At 37.2% G+C, this 19,332-nt stretch overlaps 3 long non-coding RNA genes across 3 annotated transcripts; all 3 read left to right on the forward strand.

Moving 5' to 3' along the window:
• Nucleotides 1-1,341: 1,341 nt before the first annotated feature.
• On the forward strand, nt 1,342-2,872 carry LOC147525383 (uncharacterized). Its single transcript, XR_015198052.1, has 4 exons — nt 1,342-1,541; nt 1,636-1,724; nt 1,817-1,891; nt 2,298-2,872. It is a non-coding gene; the product is annotated as an uncharacterized LOC147525383 (long non-coding RNA).
• Nucleotides 2,873-8,016: 5,144 nt separating this feature from the next.
• On the forward strand, nt 8,017-8,799 carry LOC147525384 (uncharacterized). The gene is made up of 4 exons (XR_015198053.1): nt 8,017-8,041; nt 8,149-8,232; nt 8,316-8,467; nt 8,672-8,799. It is a non-coding gene; the product is annotated as an uncharacterized LOC147525384 (long non-coding RNA).
• A 2,320-nt stretch (nt 8,800-11,119) lies between these two features.
• On the forward strand, nt 11,120-12,431 carry LOC147525385 (uncharacterized). Its single transcript, XR_015198056.1, has 2 exons — nt 11,120-11,902; nt 12,263-12,431. It is a non-coding gene; the product is annotated as an uncharacterized LOC147525385 (long non-coding RNA).
• The last annotated feature ends 6,901 nt before the right edge of the window (nt 12,432-19,332 follow it).

Raw genomic sequence — 19,332 nt, forward strand, 5'->3', positions numbered from 1 at the left:
TTCAAAGGGAATTGGGGACCAAACTGAAATTGATCTGAAGATTTCATCCGCAGAACCGATGGGCAATCGGAAAGAGTCATCCAAATCATCGAAGATATGCTTGGGCTTGCGTGCTTGATTTTGGGGTAGTTGGAAGACTCATTTGGCATTGGCTGAGTTTGCCTACAATAACAGATTACCAATCTAGTATTGGTATGGCTCCGTTGAAAGCGTTGTATGGCGGACCTTGCGAACACCTCTCTTGGATCTGAAACCGGAGATAGTATTATGTTGGGGCGAGAGATGGTTAGTGACACCACCGAGAAGATTAGAGTGATACGGAATCGGTTGCTCACAGCCCGAGTCGTCGAAAAAAGCTATCGCGGATAGGCGTAGAGCGTCCCTTGGAATTTTATGAAGGTGACGGGTATTCTTGAAAGTATCTCGAAGAAGGGTATTCAGAGGTTCGGATGAAAGCGGAAACTTGCACCTAGATATGTGGGACCATTCCCGATTATTCAAAGATCTCTCGAGCTAGCTTATAAGCTCGAGCTACCGAAAAAAGGCTATCACGTGTCCATAACGTGTTCCATATCTCGATGCTACGCAAGTATGAGCCGGATCCACTACATGTTGTCGATTTGGAATCGTTGGAGTTGGAAGAAGACATTACCTATCCGGAAGGGCCAGTTCAGATTCTAGATGCGAGAGAGAAGAGACTGAGGTCCAAGGTCATTCCGTTGGTAAAGGTCTTGTGGAGAAATCACAATGTAGAGGAAGCAACCTGGGAGAAAGAAGCCGATATGAGGCGACAATATCCAGAGTTGTTTGAGCACTAAGGTATGATTTAATTTCGAGGACGAAATTTTCTTTTAAGGAGGGTAGGATGTAAAGACTCAAATTCTGGTTAAGGGTATTTTTGTAAATTTCATATCAAATCTAGGGTCATTGATGTAAATTGGTTGTCGGGTTTATTTTTCAAACGTGCGTAACTTAAGAAAACTTAACTCCGACTCATAAGTCACGTTAGGTAAGCGACCATAGGCGAAAAATTTGACAAAATGTCGATTAAGCGGCTTTTCAGCGTCGGCAACGAAGTTAACGAGTTTACACGCTGAGTGGGTTGTTGTTATAGCATGCGGTGAGATAGAATATAGAAGACTAAATTTAGCGGGATGGGCCGAAAAATAATCAAGACGCTAAGTCGAATTAGTGGGGGTTAGGAGTCTAAGTAGGACGTTAAGGCTAATTAGGATATATTGGGCTTGGGCCCAAATATATCGGCCCAAATTGAACCCAATACCTAAATCGCTTAAACCGAAAAATCGAAAATCAGCCAAACCAAAAATCACTTAAACCAACAATAAAAACAGAAATCGCGAAATCCAAATCGCACCCATCTTCCCCAATTCGTTACTTTTCAAAACCCTAGGAGAGAGAAAACTTCCTCCTCCCAAATTCAACCGATTCAACCCTCAAATCTTCACCCTCAAACCTTAGAAACCTTAAACCAAATGTGAGGATTCGAAATTTGTGGGAATCGCACCGTATCAAGTTAAAAGGTGAGTGCGATTTCGTGTATATATGCTGATTTGATTTAAATTGTTAATGGAATTGATATCTCGATTGTAACTGAGTGTATTGGGGGTGTTGAAGGTCGGCAGTAGCAGTGGACGAGCTGGAGTGGAATGAAACAGTGGTGGATTCGAAAATTTATTTGAATTGCGTCGTGTTTTCTACGAAAGGTGAGTAATTTGGTTTCAAACAATTAGTTTAAACTTGTTTTAGTGGTATTGGATGAAAGATATTTGAATGGGTTGGTTGTACACTTCGGCAGTAGCTCGGTTTGGAGAAGGAGAGCTGCGATTTTGGTGAGGCAGCGAGCTAGGAGCGATTGTTGCTTGCTGACTTGGTAAGAATTTGGTTATTCATTACAATTTCAATGAATTTATGTCGATTTATAACTGTATAAGAGTTGATTGAATAGTGATCGAGGGATAAGAACACCCACTGATTTTATTAATTGAATTAATGTTAATTGAGAAGTGGAGAATGGGTTGTAGTTGAGTTGGACTGGGAATTGGGATAGAATAGGATTGGCGTCGATATGAGGGCCTGCCATGGCCGAAACAGCCGTAGAGACCGTCAGAGTTACAGTGCCAGAAATGGCCTGTAGCTCTGTTAACGGTAGTTAGATGGAAAGTTATCCGAAACCCAATTCTTAACGTCGAGAATTTCTTCTCGGCTTACGCTAGATAATGATTTCTCGTTGTTCGATCAATTCTAACCAAACGACGTATATGTATATGTTGTTATAGGAGTGAATTCGAGTTGATTCAGTTAAGCGAGTTTGATTCGGTTAAGTGGGATTGAGGAGAACGGAGCTTGCTAAGGTAGGAACCTACATACCAATATATAGCCTGCTTATTTTCATGCATGATTTGAATTGTTTAACTAGGAAATAGATAGTTGTGTATCAACCATGCATGTATATAGGATATTCATGTTTTGCATTGTATTTTCTCGCTATAAACTATATATATAGATAGCTTTCGCGTGAAATGGGTTTTCTGTAAAATCGGGGTAGCGAGGGATTGTTTTCTTTGTTAAAAGTGAAAAACTGGTTTTGGGAAAGGTTCGCGTCTCTTGTCTCAGTAAGGAGACAGAGAGATGGATTTTGAAATGCGGGTAAGAATTACCCGGTTGTTTGTAACTAGGTGCGAGGTTCTGGATTGGTCCCGGGATGGTCGTGTTATTTACGATGATTCGCCGTTTGGGAATCATCGGTTGTTATTTACTATGACTGGCCCGTTTGGGAGTCATAGGTTGTTCTACTCGATTTCGGGAAATCCATGAACTCACACCTATATAATCAACAGTTTTAAAAGAAAAACTAGATATGTAACTAGAGTATTTGAAAATAACCGGTAATACTAGTATATATATATAGATATTACTATGTTTATCACGAGGAGATTTAGAAAAGGAACTGTGAATTCCTATAAAGAAGGAACTGTTGTCGCATTTCCGGAGACGGCAGTTCGCTCTAGGATTCCAACTGTGGTGTACACCTTTTGAGGTGGTGGGCCACCTTTAAAGGGATGCATCACTGGATGTAGTCCGGGAATTCCTTTTCTACTTTTCTAGATAACCATGCTTGTAGTGTCACGCTGTATGGTGATTAGCTTGAGTGGGGTTACATGTTACCTCGATGAGGTTTAGACGCGAGGAGTGAGAGTTTAGTCCACTCCTGGATGTGTGTCGGATCCCGAAAGCGATCTGCGGTCGTCGAACGGTTGACCACCGTAAGTTAGGTGACAGCCCGTATGGGGAATTAAGTCACGGGCCCACCCGAGCCCTAAAAGCTTTGGGATTTTGTGTATGCAACACAACAACGGCATTTCAGCCCTGCGGTAAAATCAGAAAACAACGGTGCATGGTTCACACCGGGAAGTAATCTTGAACCGAGATTGCTGTGGCTGGATCGGGCCGAAAATACCGTACCCTCACCATTCTAATAGGATCAAATGCCACAATAGTTGTATGATGATTGTGAAAACTCTATTTTGAGTATCAATGAAGCATGTCGAGATGATTTCGCTAGTTAGTGATGTATATATACATAATCACAATATTTGAATACTATTATAGAACCACGCATGTTTTAAATGTTTTCTATAAGTAGTCTATTTATTGGCTATGTGTTTTCTCTAATCGGGCATAGTTGTTTGCTCATCCTACTTAACATTTCGGACAAACCAGTTCTTGAGAGAGGCTTTTCCTAACCCTAGCGATGAGGGTTATGGGGATTTGGGAGGATTTCCTTATGCTTGACGAGGGGGAGTCAAGTTCATACTTTTGGTTGTATAGAGATAGTCTAGTTCCTTCTTTTGCTGTATATATTGAGAGCTAGCTCATTTTGATGTATTTATTTGATGTATTGGAGTGTAGTTAATCTTAAACCTTTTGGATATGTATATGGGTGTCCGCAAAGGTGTATAGGGTGGAGATTTTGTATATATATGGTTGTTGGAAGGGTATTATGAAGTGTTCAGGGTTATGACAGGTTTATGACAGGTTATGACAGGTTTTTAGGGTTTACGAACGTCGATCAAACAAAGGAAACTCTGTCGAAATTTCGGTAGAATCGGGATAGGTGTCGGCCTCGAGATTCATTCCACGTCCTCGGGATGTGTGTTGGGTCTCGGGGCGTGACAGAAACCCACGCCTCCCCCTTTTCTTTTCTCCAAACAAACCCCTCATCACTCCAATTCTGTTTTTTGTGTTTGTGGAACACTCCAAATTACTGAGATTGAAAGCAAAGTGCGCCTTCACTGAGATCAAATTACTGAGATTGAAAGCAACAACGACATTCAGCACTAAAGGTAAGAAAAAATTCGGCCTTTCGACTACACTACAACTACGTTTGGTATATCCACATAAACATAACTCTTATTTCAATATACTTTGCTTAATTTGGGCGTTCAATATGTTCTTACTGATCTATATTGTCATGTTTTATGATATGGGTTCGAGTAGTACTTACGCTTATAATACTAAGGAGTTTGGAAAGACGGTGTCTGCGAGGAATCAGTTTCAGGTATGTTTTTTATTTTATGTGGATTAGTATTTACTTGATTTGATGGTAATGAGTTTCACGTTTATAACACTTGCCTATGCAAATGTTATTGTTAGAAGCATAATAGTTTAATGCCCAACCAATCCTATATTTCTGTTAAGGATGATTTTGTTGCATTGTCTGATATATATGAATTTGATTGATATTGTATATTGTAGTATAAATGCTGTTCCCAATTTTTTTTTCAAAGTATGTTCCATACATTGGTGAAAGACTCACGAGCTTAATATGTTCTTACTGATCTATGTATTACGTTTAAGGACTCAAGGTAGACTTTCTGTAAATTGTTAATATGAATCTTTTTTATGTAGCGTTATGTCTTTAGGATTGTTATCAAGGTAGACTTTCTGTAAATTGTTAATACGAATCTTTTTTATGCAGCGTTATGTCTTTAGGATTGTTATCATATTTATGATTAGTTTTGGTTTGGTACAAACCAAGCTCGTGAGAAGCATAGAGTTATGTTCCGAAAGGATTATAGGCTTATAGCTAGGGTTTTTCTCTCCCCAAGCTCCATTGTGTGATTGTTGCATGGCAGTTTGCCTTCCATATAGGTTTGAAGTATTTCAAAATTGTTAGAACATTGTTCCTGGGTTTCATCGTAGAGGTTGATCTATGAGTTTAAGGATACGGTGACAATGGTGTCTTATCAGTTAAATCTATCTATAGATTGTCTTCTCAAATGGATTATAGCTTATCAAATCTTGCGTTCTCCATCTAGCATATAGAAGTCAAAATTCCCTGAGTGTATATTTTATATGTGTGTGTGGTGTGTATGTGTGCTAACTTTGAGCGTCATTACTACGATAGCTAACCTTTACAAGCGCAAGGGTACCATTTTAGATATGCATTCTATTTTGGCACCGAAAAATTTGGGCTTTTATTTTTTTATGTGCTCACATTTATTTGCAGTTAATACCCTCTGAAATTTGCCTTGGAAGCAAAAATGCCTCTTACTCAAGCTAGACCGTCCTATGAGTCCATTATCTCAACTTAGAGGGTAAAAGTTTGGATATACTCTTTTATTAGTAAATAAAAATCCTACTGCTGCCAGCTCTTTTATATTTATAGCCACAAAAGCTTTGTTTAGGCTTTACTTAACAAAGCTGTGTGTGCAAATCTCCCTGATAATCTTGACGGAATCCCATTGTCTCCTATAAATTTTTTGGGTTTTTATCACAGTCCAGGGTCAGTCCATCATTTCTTGATTGCAAATGGTGGAAAAGACCTATCCGACACTGATGTTTATTCTATTCCTCCTCTTGCAATTGACTCTGAAGATGCTCCATATATTCGCGTAAGGCCTGTATGCTCCATATAAGTGGAAAAGACCTACCGACACCGATGTTTACTCTATTCCTCCTCTTGCAATTGACTCAAAGATGCTCCATATATTCGCGTAAGACATGTATGCTCCATATAAAAGTATAGATGGTTCTCTGGTTTTTCGCGGTTAGGATTATCAGTCATGCTCCTATAACTTCCCTTTTCATAATCGGCAACGACCCCTTTTCTCCTTTCTCTCTACCGATGGACCCTTTTCCTCTTTTATATAATGCCTTATTCCCTAGGCAATGTGTATTTGTAGTTTCTATAGTAAATAACATAAGAACGTTCTATGTTGAGGGCTTTAGGCAACGTGTATTTGTAGTTTCTATAGTAGATAACATAAGAACATTCTATGTTGAGGGCGAAGGTTCTAGATAACAGTAAAACCTTTCATTTTTTTTTCGAGTTTTTAAAGTGATAAATGTCTTTGGGAACGCTAGATTATGGCAATTATTTTTTATGTTGTTTTCATTTTGTTACTTTTTTTTTTGCTTACAAAAACTTGTTTAATACCAAAATCTATTTTAGGAAAACCTTTATTATTTTATTTTCCATAAGTATCCAATGTCTCTGGGAATGCTGGATTATGACATTTGATTTATGTCCTTTTTACTTTGTTTTTACAATTACAAAACATTTTACTAACTATATGATGAATGTCTATATGGGACTGCTAGATTATGACATTCCGTTTATGATATCTTCTTTATAGCGGCATTCCGTTTTCCCCTCAAAACTTGTTTTATTTGCAAGGTCTTTCTTTGTCTTAAAAAAAAAGGCTTCGAATATTTTTGAAAACAGAGCCAACATCTTTTTCGGGATTATTTCTCAAAGATACAAATGGTGGCCAAGGTTTGCGAGTTAAGAATATCTTGACCATTTAGAATACACGTGGGCAAAGGAACAAAAGATAACGAGACTTTACATTGTTATGAAGACCATTTTCTAATTTCACTTGGTTCACCTGCAAACACAATATATATATCGCTTTATGGTTTGTATTTTCTTGTACAATATTTATAGTTTTTACTTTATAACAATTCTTTGGATCGTAAAACAGAATTTATAATTCTTTTTTTTCGGTGGTGACAAAAAAATGCTATAGTCACATAGAATTATTTTCCGTGGTTCGCTACTATATATTATTAGGATGTGGTTCAAGTGTTTGATTGTTGTGATGTCTCTTGAATGGCAGGTGTGAATCGTTTCTCTCCCAGTCAAGCGTGTATATTTGATGAGATTGAAAGCAAAGACTACAAGGATATTCAAAGATCTTTGCACAAGAAGGATATTCAAAAATTCGACAAACACTACAAGGTCGGACAAAAAATTCGGCTACTATATTGCAAGTTGATTGTATCTAAATACAGCGGCGGCATAATGTAAAGTGTTAGTTCCTTTGGATTTTTTGGTATTTTTTAAACTTGGAGTACTTTAATACATGCATTTGTTAAACTTCGTTTGGTTTTTATTAATGGGGAAAGATTTGGAGTTATGTAGTTTGAGTAGGAGAGTAGGGTTTCGATTGTTTTAGGGTGAAATGGACTTGCAAAGTGTTTGAGCAAATGGGGTTGTTGCCGTATTATTTTTAAAAGTTGGTTGGGTTCATCATTTTGGCGGATGACAAGTAACACTTTTGGCAGTTGCATGGTTTATTTGCTTTTGCCGTATATTGCTTTGTGCAGCAAACACAAGGTATTCTTTATTAAAAGGCGAAGGAATAGTTCCCTCTGTGTTCATTGGGCAGTTGCATGGTTTATTTGCTTTGGTTTTTATAAGTCCCCATTTCAGGAAAGACAAAGACTATAGTAAGAGTGCTGAATTGGATAATGTTTTCACCCTATATTCTCAGGTATGAAATAGGAGACCATGTTGGTGTTTATGCTGAAAATAGTATTGAGTATGTGGAGGAGCCAAAAAGTTTGCTAGGCTACTCGCCGGATACTTACTTTTCAATCCATGTTGGTAATGAATATGGAACACCACATCTTTGGAAGCTCCTTGGCTCCTCCCTCCCATCTCCTTGCACTTTGAGAACATCAATCGATCCGATATATCTTTGATATCTTTGATCTTTTCAATTCTCCTACAAAGGTTATTTTTCTTTCAGTTTTCGTTTTCATGCTACCTTTTTCATATTTATTTCTAAAAGTTTTATTGTAGAGATTCTTTACTTGTAATAACAATCTTTTTTTGTTCAGTCCGCTCTCTTGGCTCTAGCTGCCCATGCATCCGATTCAAGTGAAGCTTATCGATTAAGAAATCTTGCATCTCCTGCTGGGAAGGTTTGCATTTTGATACTTGACAACCAATTGGTGAGATAGTTTACTTTTTACACATTGAAGCTAACTTACCGTTCTTTGTGCAGGATGAATATGTACATTGGATAGTTGCAAGTCAGAGAAGTCTCCTTGAGGTCATGGATGAGTTTCCATCAGCAAAGTCTCCTCTTGGAGTTTTCTTTGCTGTTATAGCTCCTCGGTTGCAGCCAAGATACTATTCGATCTCATCATCATCAAGGTGAATAAGCTACTCCTTATATCTTTTGTGCCAATAATTAATAGGGTGATGATGGAAAAAAATCCAGCAGAATGAAATGTACTTGCCCCTGAAGGTCTTCCAAAGATCATTATGATCGTAATAAGATGGTGTCGTCAATATTGAATCTCTATGACACCTATAACTAACACACCTATAACCTGATAAAGATGTTTTGATGCCTAGGGGAAAGTTTTATCATGAGAACTTGGGAAAGAGTGGGTGGAATATATGGAAGCAAAAGGTGAGAACCATGTGTTCTTTCTCTCAAATCCTACTTGTGATAACGCTGTATAATTTGTGAAACACGTGGCTATTTTCATAAATGCATAAGAATGAGCGAGTATTCAATCTCCTCTTCAATATAATGTAATTTCTATCAAGTGAAAAGTTGCACTTGATTGCTTAGCTAGAAATAAATACATTATATTGTTCTGTTCCAATTGTTTTTCGACTGTCAACGTTAGGTTTATGTTAACATGTAAGGTTAACATTAAGGTTAATGTAAGGTTAATGTTAGCATGTGTATGTGATTGTTGGTTCTTTGCATGAGAAACTCTCTACAGTCAAGTCTTTGTTATAAGTTTAGGGATCTTAGTAGCTTTTATTAAGACGTTCCATCATTTTGAAGTTATGAAGAAGTCTTGTATCACATGGGATTTAAAGCAGTATGTGTAAAAGATAATGAACTACCCGCAGGGCAAAGGTTTACTTTCGGTATTTATTTGGCGCTTTGTTTCATATTATAAGCGTCTTGCTTGATATAGTATGACACACTCAAAGCTGAAACAAATGGTTCTAAATCGCAAATCAAGAGGAGTAATTTGTTAGATGAACATAATTTATTAATTCTCGTATGTATGACTAATATTCTATAGGTAGCCCCTTTTGAGAGCTATACTTTTCCATTAGCTGATGGTCACCAAGTTCTAAACACTTATCAAGCTTCTTAATCTTTGCAGGGAATGGAGCCGCTTGGAAAATGGAAAATGGAAAATGTCTTTGGGACAATCTCAATTGTGATGAAGATCTTTCCATTTGTTTCATTGTAAATCAATGTTGTTATTTTCTGTGTCGAATAATGTACTATTGTTTGAAAGTTTGGTACATCGAGTTTTCTATATATGTGACAGGAATGTTTTGTTTTTTTAGAAAAAAATGTTGCTGCAATTTTCTTTTTCATTAATTGTGGCTTAACTTTGCGTGCTACTATTTAACTCTTTTCATGGCAACACACATATTATGAATGAGACCTTCATGGTCTCTTTTTGTGTTTTTTAATGTCTCTATTTCATTTTTCTTTTTCTTGTGCGTATTTTTTTGAGTTTTGCGGGTTTACGACGAGTCAATATTCAAGAAAAACAGGTAGGCTATGCCCAAATACAAAACCAAAAACATACATTTAGCCTTATTTAGCTTTAGCTCCTCTTATATTTTTGTCAACGTCAAATTCTATATGATTTTTTCTTCGTGATCTAACCGCAACTAAAAATAATTTCCATTGTTTTTGAACGTTGACTTTAGCTTAGTGTTGATATGTTTTGTTGCTTAAAAAGACACCTTTGCGCCAAAGGCGCCCGTATCTGTGCCGTACAGCACGGGCAAACCCTAGTCTATATATATAACAAATTAGGGAAGGGTCTCCATCCATCCTACGGTCGCAAACACATTCTCACAGTTTCACCTTGCTTATGACATGGCGGGATCTAAGGCTATTAAGTGGTATGTTTCTTTAGTTAACGCAACCTGGCCCATAGTATCACGTTTTTCTCCAAACAAACCAACGCCTCTTTTCTTTTCTCCAAACAAACCAACTATCACTCTCATCCCTACCGCCCTCATCACTCCAAATTTCATTGTTTTTTGGTGGAACACTCCAAATTTCTATTCCTCATCCATCTTAAGAATTGTCGTTTCTTTTGAATTGATGTTTACTTTACTCTGATTTTCTGGAACCCTTTTTAATTGGTTTTGGATACTTTACTCTGATTTTCTGGAACCCATTTTAATTGGCTTTGGAAAGGTAAGAATTAAATTGAAAGGTAACTTTTTTCTTAGTTGCGTCAATGGTTAATGCAATTGTTTGGTGAAATCTAATATTTGATGTCTCTTCCAATGGCAGCTGTAATATTTGCGTGCATGCCTTGATTTAGAATAGACAACGATATTCAAGATTGCTTTCGGCATTGTGCGTATAAGGGTGAAGGGCGGAGCGCAAGGAATTCAACACTACAAGGTCGATATTACCATTGATTTACTCGATATAAAAAAATCATTTGTCTCCCCGATTAAAAACGGAGTAGGAGAATGTGAATGTGTGAAATTAAATTGAAAAAAGGTCGATGCAGTGTTGGTTATTAAATATACACTTTGCTTTAGGACCTTATAGTTTTTCCTTCTTCATTATAACTTTCTATTATGTAGTCCATTTCAAAGTATAATTTACTTGTTGGTAATAATTAATTATGAGTAATAATATGATTAGAGTTGTTAATTTTCAATGTAAGTGTTTTCCTAATACGTGATTTCAGATTACCGAAGTTCGAAGTTGTACAATTTGAGGTAAATACACGTAAAAAACACGTTTTGGGATTACTGAGTTCTCAATGAATGTTTTGCAGTAAAAAACACGTTTTGTACTCAAACATAAATTAGGGTCAATAGAGATTACTGAGTTCTCAATGAATGTTTTGCAGTAAAAAGCACGTTTTGTACTCAAACATAAATTAGGGTCAATATTTTGATTTCCCTTTCCATATGACGAGAAGACAATTTCCAGTTCGATTGGCCTATTCAATGACTATTAATAAGTCCCAAGGACAATCAATGAAGTATGTTGGTATTGACCTCCGCACGGAAGTTTTCAGTCATGGTCAATTGTATGTGGCACTCTCAAGATGCACTTCGGCGGACAGGATCAGCATTCTTCTACCTCCAAATGCAGAAAGTCAAACCGCGAATGTCGTATACCCAGAAGTTTTGCTATAAACATCTTCAACGACAAATGTGTAATTTCCCTTTTCCCACTTAGTTTATTTCCTTTTGCTTTGTTTTCGTAAGTGGACACTTTTGTTCCTGTACTTACTTTCTTTCGTAACATATGAACAGGCACCTGACTACATCTTCGGATATGTTTACTCAAGTCATGGGATACGCACAAAAGTCACTCATTTTGGGGCCTCAGTAACTTTTTCAAACCAGATGGAGAACTCATTACACTAATATTTCCAGTAGATCATTTTCTAACATTTTATTAGCTTTCTTTTCTGGATGTCAGGTTGACGATCACATTGGTGGAATAACTATGCCGACTTTAATCGAATTTTCATGACATGTGATAGTGCAGGGGCTACTATCGCGCACGATATGGTGGTTCAAGCTGCACGTTCTAATTTAAATTAAATGAGAAGTTTAACGGTATTGTTTTAGTCATCCATCGTGATTTCCTTGGTAGTGTTGGGTGCTTTAGTTTTAGGGAGATTGATTGCTCATTATTGGCAAGAAACATTTTTATTGGACACCGTGTTGAATTCTGCATATAGTATTATGGTTTATGTTTTTCAGCAAGTTTTTTAGAGAAATTTAGGTTTTTTCTTAAGTGGGAATGGTGTTTCTATTGGTGCTCTAATTTAATTTCTTATATGCCGATCTTTTAAATTCTCCTAAAAAGGTTATTTTTCTTTCAGTTTTCGTTTTCATGCTACCTTTTTCATATTTGTTCTTGAAAGTTTTATTGTTGAGATTCTTTACTTGTAATAACAATCTTTTTTTCTTCAGTCCGCTCTCTTGGCTCTAGCTGCCCATGCATCCGATCCAAGTGAAGCTGATCGATAAAGAAATCTTGCATCTCCTCACTGGGAAGGTTTGCATTTTGATACTTGACAACCAATTGGTGAGATTGTTTACTTTTACACATTGAAGCTAACTTACCGTTCTTTGTGCGGGATGAATATGCACGATGGATAGTTGCAAGTCGAGAAGTCACCTTGAGGTCATGGATAAGTTTCCATCGAGCAAATCCTCCTCTTGGAGTTTTCTTTGCTGCTATACCTCCTCGATTGCAGCCGAGATACTATTCTAAAAGGTTATTTTTCTTTTCGGTTTTCGTTTTCATGCAACAACCTTTTCATATTTGTTCCTTAAAGTTTTATTGTTGAGATTCTTTACTTGTAATAACAATCTTTTTGTTCAATCCGCTCTCTCTTGGCTCTAGCTGCCCATGCATAACATAAGAACGTTCTATGTTAAGGTAATTTCTAGCTATTGGGCATCCCTCTTGCTCCTCGTGGTGTTCCTCGATTCATTTCTTTTGACATTGATGCCAATGGTATCTTAAATGTTTCGCTGAGGACAAGACCACAGGCGTAAGAACAAGATCGCCATTCACTAACGACAAGGGTAGGTTGTCTAAGGATGAGATAGAGAAGATGGTTCAAGAGGCGAGAAATACAAGTCCGAGGATGAGGAACACAAGTAGAAGGTAGAATCCAAGAATGCTTTTCGAGAATTACTCTCACAACATGAGGAACACCATCAAGGATGAGAAGATTGCATCCAAACTTGACCCAAAGAGATAAGAAGAAGATTGAAGATGCCATTGAGGCTGCTATCCACGGCTCGACAACAACCCAAACTTGCGAGGCGGATGAGTTTGAGGACAAGATGAAGGAGCTCGAGAGCCTCTGCAACCCAATCATAACAAAGATGTACCCGAGGGTGCAGTGCTGATATGGGTGCTAGAATGGATGAAGATGGTCCTTCAATCGGTGGAGGTAGTGGTCTTTGGGTCCCGGTCCTAAGAGGCGAGGAGGTCGACTAATTAAGTTCTTGTCGATCTTGAAGAATTTTTTTGCTCGGCTTCTCTTGTTTTTAACTTTCCAATCATGGTATTTTGAACATAGGTACTTTTTGTTTTGGTTAAGGGAATTATGAATTTGTGATATTGCTTAATATGGGCTCTTGTTTTTTAGTTATGACCTTTATGGCAGTAAATTTTACTTCCAATCGTTACCTAATACTTTTTGCTCATATTTTTAGTTTGAACCTTGTGTTTGTTAGGTGGAATTTCATATAATGCGTCGATCTCCAATTGTTTTGACTTTCCTTTGTCTAGCTTGAATTTATTAAAGTTCGTTGAAACACTTTCTTTTTTTGGTCACTTTTGAAATACGCGAAGTGTTGCGTTGTTAAATCCCATGCTTTTGAATTTCTTTTTGAAGGGGAACAAGTTTAAAGTGGAACACACTTTTTACTGTGTATGCGCAAGGTAAAACATATACATATACATATATGCCTTACGTTATAGATATAAATTGCGCCGAAGGCGCCCGTATCTGTGTCGTACGGCACGGGCAAACCCTAGTCTCAGGACAAATTGAAGGTGGCTTTCTCATTACCAAAAAAATCGTTAGAAATTATTTGAATGGACATCCGTGCTGTCTCGTGAGTTACCTGACTTCCTCATATATATAGTAGTATAGTGCTGGTGACATCTTTTGTTTTGACACACCATATGGTAGTATAGCGCTGGTGAAGTTGTGAGTAGATATTTTTATATTTCACTGAATTTATGATTTTACAGGACTAAATAGTATATTTAAACATTTTACGAAATTCTGTCGAAAATATAAGTTTTCTATTTATTCTGCATACTGTTGAAATACTGTTGAAATACTGTTGAAACAAAGTTGTATTAATAAAACTTCGAATATTAATTATTTAAATATTGACGATATAAATGTGTTATTATTCGACTTGTTGATTGTTGGTATATTGAGTGTTATTGTTTTGTTGAACTGTTGATGGATAGTGGTTGATTTGGTGTTGTTTTCTTCATATTCGAGTCAGGAATTTTGTCTTATTTGGAGACAAATTTCAGTGTGTTTAGAGATTGATTTTGGTTTTCTTAAAAGGATGTTAAGTAAGTGTTATCCGCCCTCTTTCAAACTCAAAAAGCCCCATAGCATTTCGGTTTATGTAGAAGGAGTTACACCCTTCGGAAGTTGGCACGTCAGAATTTTCTGACTGCAGAAATCCGTTCTGTGCCTGGTTTGGAATCGAGTTGTCATATAATTAAAGTCAGATTCAAACTCTCTCCAAAACATGAAAAAATAAGTTTTATGTGTCTGCTTTCCAACCCAATTGGCCTCGTTGCATTCCGAGGTCTGTGGTGGTGGATATGATGTCAGGAAGTTTGGTTGACAGAAAATAGTGCGCAGAAATCGTCAGAAATCAGTTTCTGCGCACTGTGTTCAAGTCCAGTTTTAATTTAGTTAGAGTTTGAACTAGATTTTTATGAAAATCTGAAAAAGTAATATTGGGAAGTTTGCTTCTATTCCAATTGGCCTCATCGCATTCTGGGGCCTATGGAATTAATTATGGTGTATGGAAGTTGGACTAGCAGAAAACTGTGTCAGAAATCAGTTTCTGCAATCTATAATATGCCGGGAGTTTGTGACATGAAGCTATTGTTATTGCTTAAAAGTGGATTAGTGATGAAGAAAGAGAATTGTGCAAGTGTGCAACACTTTAATTCAGAATGGATTGTTCCAGTGATCAATTACTTCTCGAGTGCCCCTTAGTAAAATATGCAGTGTCCATCACTCCATCTGACAAGTGACAACCCTTACTAAAACAGGATGTTGAAATTAAAACCAAAAAAATATTTGTTAGCCCACAGGAGCAACGCTTTCTCAATAATGCACCCCAGTAAGATCCTCGAAAGACTACTTATAGGAACCTGATCTCACAAATGAGTAACTCTTACTACATGAGGTTAAGAGAAACCTCGACAAACAATAACTCGTTAGATCACCACGCAAGCAATAAAAAGAAGGGTTTTATACATCTGCACTCCTATTTTAAAACGAAATTAGATTTGCCCTCCAAATTCAGTGAAATGAGACTCCCCCCTCCCCCCAAAACTAATGTCTCTGTTTATCTCGTGGTGAAATCCTAAATACCTTTGCGTGTGTAAAATTACCTAAATATCCTCTTGACTTAAGAAGACCAAGTTTAAAAAAAAAAAAAGAAAAGAAAAAGAGCACACGTGTTAGCATCTTATGCACTCTAATCAATGGTCATGATTGCAAGACCAAAAATCATACCCTAAATTTTAACCAACAGTAATTTTTAGTAGGGTTTACTATTCTCTCTCATCTTCCCCAATATCTTATATCATCTTCTCCACTACTAACTCCTAAAATGTCGTCTGCTTCTTGTTCATCCCAAAGAACATGTTATCATGGAGATCTAGTATGCATTAAAATGTCCAAGACAGAGCAGAATTTTGGTCGATTATTCTATGGATGTAGACATTATGATAAGACCAACCCAGAAGCTTCTTGTGATTTTTTTGACTGGGTTAATAAGCATTCAAATCATTTACAAAATAGGGAAGAAGCATTGGAGGCAAGAATTGAAGCTTTAAAAGCAAAAAATCGTCGACTTGAGATGGTTAATTGTCAATTGGAGTTGAAAGTGAAGAAGATCAACAAAATCAAATGGTTACTGGTTGTCTGCATTATTGTACTTTTGAAATTATGGTTATCTTAGAATGAAGGTGTTTCTCTTGTTCCAGGTTTGTATTAGGGGGGCAAGTCTAAATAAAATAGTAATGTTGGGGGTGTTTCTATAATTATAGGTTTATATTGGGGTGCAAGTCTAAATAAAAAGTTAGTAAGTAATGTAATTCAGGTGTAGTTAGTTGTACTTATAGTTATTCTAGTGAAAACGAACTAGAACTTTGAGTTGTACTTTTGTCATTAATGGTCTAGAGTTATGAGGTTAGGTTTTAGGTAAAAATTAATGTTTTTGACTAGATAGTGGGATAAAAATTGGAAACTGGTTTTTCTATTCTTGTAAACCGTTTCTAGCAAGTTCCAAGAACTCTATAAAAGCTTCTTCTCTCAGACCAATGCAATCTCACATTTCATTTTCAATTGTGTTGAAAGTGAAGTTTTGCTCGATGGAGGTGGATTATGACAAAATGGACGAATCTTGTACTGCTATCAATGCTATGTTGAAAGCACAAGTGAATAGTAGAGTTTTCATGGAGGTTGTCTTGAAGGATGATAAGTTGAGGTTGACTACATAACGTAAGTGTAGGGAACTTTGTTTCATAGAGATGGAACATGGAGAAGGAAGTGGAAGTCATGCGCAAGCTGAAGAATCAGATGGTCCACCACCAGGTTTTGAGCATGTGGTGATCGAGATCAGCTCGAGGGAAAAATGTACCTCCAGCTCCAGCTCCTACTCCTGCTCCTGATCCTGATCCTGGATTTGTTAGGAGATCTCAAAGGCAGCCAGTTCCAGTTCCAGTTCTAGTTCCAACACCAACAACACCTCAACAAAGGCAACAACTTAAGGAAGTGGTTCAAGCACTTCCTGCTGCTGGTGTGCCCATGACGAAGCTTAAGAAGTGATGTTGTTATGTTGAACTGATGTTGTGTTTGTCTAGTTTGTTTTGGTGTAGGTTGTTTTATGGGTTTTGTTAAGTGCTCTTGTCTGTGTTGAGCACTGTTAGGAATGGTTGAAGTGTTTTGAGTCTTTTGTTGAGTGTTGTCTTCAGTGCTCTTGTTATGTGTTGATCACTCATTGAAGTGTTTCTTCTGTGTCAGGCCCTATAAATGTTGCTCTAGTTTTAATATTAACTCGGGTTTTCAATTTTAAGTTGCTTACCTTTCTTGTATTAATTTTGTAACTAGAAACAACTTCATAAGAAAATTACCTCATGATCATAACAAATTAAAGACTCAAACAAAAGAAAATGATCATAACAAATTAAAGACTCGAACAAAAGAAAACCACCAAATTTCATAAGTAAAAATTGCATAAGTAACAACTTCACTAACATTTCATAAGTAAAAAGTGCATAAGCACTAACATTTGTGTCTGACAACTAACAAAAAACCAAGTGTCTACTAAGAAGGCAACCAAGTGACAACTTCACTAACCTTCACTCCAAATAACTACTAACAAAAAACCAAGTGTCTTAGTACTAACAAAGCATTAGTTACTAACAAAAAACCTTAAGTCCACTCCTATACCAACCCCCATCCCCATCACTTGGGTTTGACAACTTGGAAATTCTTCCTTGATGTTGGCAAGGGGCCGGGATCAAGAGGAGGCAATCTTTTCTTAGTTGCTTTGAATGGTGCAACCCCCACTTGTCCTGGTGGCACCCAAGCTAGGCTAAGATGCTGGTCCTGGTAGCTTAAAAGGCCTTGGCCTTTTGGTTGCTATTGGTGCCCTGACAGTTCCCCCATCAGTAAATGCCACCTGGGCTGCTGCAAGCACACTAGTGGATGACTTAGCTAATTGCTTAGCCAAGAAATCACCAAATGTGTGCCTTTGTTCTGGTGCCTGATAACAAAACATAATATAAATATAAATTTAATGACTATAATTAACCATATAAAACATAGGGAACATATGGAAACCTAACACAATTACAAAATAGGTTTATACCTTAAAAACTTTTGCAGTTTTTTATCTTGTTACTCTTGTTGGTTCAAAAATCAGAGTTGTAGTCTCAGCCGCTGGTTGAGGAGTTGATGATGAAGATGAAAGAGTTGATTTTGGAGCTGCTACAGCATTTGATTTTGTTGCAAACACTTTGGAGTTAGCTTTTAGTGTTGGTGGTTCAAGAGTTGATGCTGCAGAGCTTTCTTTCGATGCTTTAGTTGGAGCTAATTCTTCACATTCTAAAGGTTGCTTACCTTTATAAGTCTTCACATTGTGCCCTGGTTGTTTGCATTTAGAACAAACTGATAAACGCGTAATTTTACGTTTATTTGGTTTTTATTCTTTTACTTAAGTCCACACTCCACAGTCTGAAGTCCGAAGACCAAAGTCCAAAGTCAGTATAGTCGTTCGTTTAGTCAAGTTACCTTACTCACGTGGGTTTGGTAGGATAGGTCGAGTAAGGGATCGTCCAAACCTTAGGGCTCGACAAGGTTCACAACTAGAATTACAACTTTTAGTGAGTAGGATTTTAGGTTTTTTTAGTTGGTTTAATTAATTTAAAGGAAATGTAAATAATGTAAATTACTAACTGTGATTTCGATGTAAATAAACACAGATAAAGAAACAGGAAGAGGGTTAATCATGCTCATGCAAGAATCATTTTTTAACAGTTTATATTACCACATCACTACAGCTCTAATTCGTCTCGAGTTCATAGACAAATCCGGGGACGCGGCGTCGAGTATTGATCCTTAGCGAAAATGCCCACATCTCTCGAGCGCGATCGCTAGTATAAGAAGTTGAACTAATATTTTATCTCTGGAATATCATTTCAGCTCCTGGCTCGATTCTACATCAGCTGGACCAATTGGAGAGCTGTCTGACATTTGAGAGTCGCGCACGAGACATTTTGGGTCTCTAGCGAGACTGTTCTGGAGCATCAGCACTCCAACTTTGTACAGTCTCAGTCATTTTGGGACCGGATGTCTAATCTACACCTAATTCCTAAGTAGTGATTCTAGAATATTAAAGAGTCAATCCGGTTTTCACACGAAGCAAAGAAACCCTCCCCAAGGGGATTAGCTCATGGTCATTGGAAGAATAATTAAACTTGTTGTATACATTAAATAAATAAATGCACGGGATGAGAAATTAAACCGAAAAGAAATAACTTTCATTAAAAAGAAAATGACTTACAGTATTAAGCTGCTGAAATAAAAGGGACAGAATTTAAGTGCTGAAATGAAAAACTAGCTGACTGCTAAGCGGAGACTAAAGCATGAAAATGCTGAAGGCCGAATAATGAAGACCCCCCTCAGATATATATAGGCTGGGGACCCTTCACGTGAAATCCCAACATTTAATCAGGTTTTGTTTTTTAG

Source organism: Coptis chinensis, chromosome 1, assembly GCF_015680905.1.
Source record: "Coptis chinensis isolate HL-2020 chromosome 1, ASM1568090v1, whole genome shotgun sequence".
NCBI classification, from domain to species: Eukaryota; Viridiplantae; Streptophyta; class Magnoliopsida; order Ranunculales; family Ranunculaceae; genus Coptis; species Coptis chinensis.